The sequence below is a fragment of the Panthera leo genome, chromosome F2, assembly GCF_018350215.1.
Source record: "Panthera leo isolate Ple1 chromosome F2, P.leo_Ple1_pat1.1, whole genome shotgun sequence".
Classification (NCBI taxonomy): domain Eukaryota; kingdom Metazoa; phylum Chordata; class Mammalia; order Carnivora; family Felidae; genus Panthera; species Panthera leo.
The window spans coordinates 6,052,294-6,053,766 of NC_056695.1; positions in this window are offsets into that span (position 1 = coordinate 6,052,294).

Here is a 1,473-nt window from a genome sequence, read left to right on the forward strand (position 1 = left end):
ACGTGAGCAAGCAAAACATCTTTATTGCTGAAAGCCCCTGAGGCTTGGGGTTTATCTGTGACTTCTGGCTAGTCTCACCTCCTCTGATCGCCCTGTGGCCGAGGCTAGTGGAGCTCACCAACACTTAGGCACCCTTTCACCCTTGCATGTGCAATGGGGCTAGGTGGCTGGGTTCTGCAATGCACTCGGGAGTTGTAGGAGCCACCTGGTCTAAAGACATCATCGCTTTATTTTTTTTTAAGATTTCCTCGGGGTTTGTTTTTTTGTTTGTTTGTTTTTTAATATAATTTATTGTCAAATTGGTTTCCATACAACACCCAGTGCCCATCCCAACAGGTGCCCTCCTCAATGCCCATCACCCACTTTCCCCTCCCTCCCACCCCCCATCAACCCTCAGTTTGTTCTCTGTACTTAGCGGTCTCGTATCGTTTGCCTCCCTCCCTCTCTATTTGTAACTATTTTTTCCCCTTCTCTTCCCCCATGGTCTTCTGTTGAGTTTCTCAAGATCCACATATGAGTGAAAACACTATCTCTGTCTTTCTCTGACTGACTTATTTCACTTAACATAATACCTTCCAGTTCCATCCACATTGGTGCAAATGGCAGGATTTCATCCTTTCTCATTGCCAAGTAGTATTATTCCGTTGTATATATAAACCACAACTTTTTATCCATTCGTCAGTTGATGGACATTTAGGCTCTTTCCATAATTTGGCTATTGTTGAGAGTGCTGCTATAAACATTGGGGTACAAGTGCCCCTATGCACCAACACTCCTGTATCCCTTGAGTAAATTCCTAGCAATCCTATTGCTGAGTCATAGGGTAGATCTATTTTTAATTTTGTGAGGAACCTCCACACTGTTTTCCAGAGCGGCTGCCCCGATTTGCATTCCCACCAACAGTGCAAGAGGGTTCTCGTTTCTCCACATTCTCTCCAGCATCTATAGTCTCCGGATTTGTTCAGTTTTAGCCATTCTGACTGGCGTGAGGTGGTATCTCAGTGTGGCTGTGATTTGTATTTCCCTGATGAGGAGTGACGTGAAGACATCATCACTTTAGAATGCGCAGTACTCAAGCTCTCTCTAAAGGCTTTAGCACCACAACTGGGTGTTAACCATTCTTTCTCTACGGTGCGACTCTTGGATATTGAACACATTTTAAATAAGACAGGAGTGTTTCTTGCGAATATAGATGAGTCCCGCGTAAGATGCCTCTGATTGAGAATTACTGTCTGTTAATATCAGGAAAGGAATTTGTCCGTATCCTCATAAAAGTTGGAATGCTCGAACAACAGACACACAGTATCTGACCTATCGTCCTCAGGGAAATCACATTCGGTGTACAGAAAAAGGTAGATTTTGTTGAAAGCAATGAAATAATTATACTATAACGAAGCCTGATTAATACTCTAACCTTGTATTCGGAATGCTACATGAAACTGCTCTCTGAGGCAATACGAAAATCACAGGTAA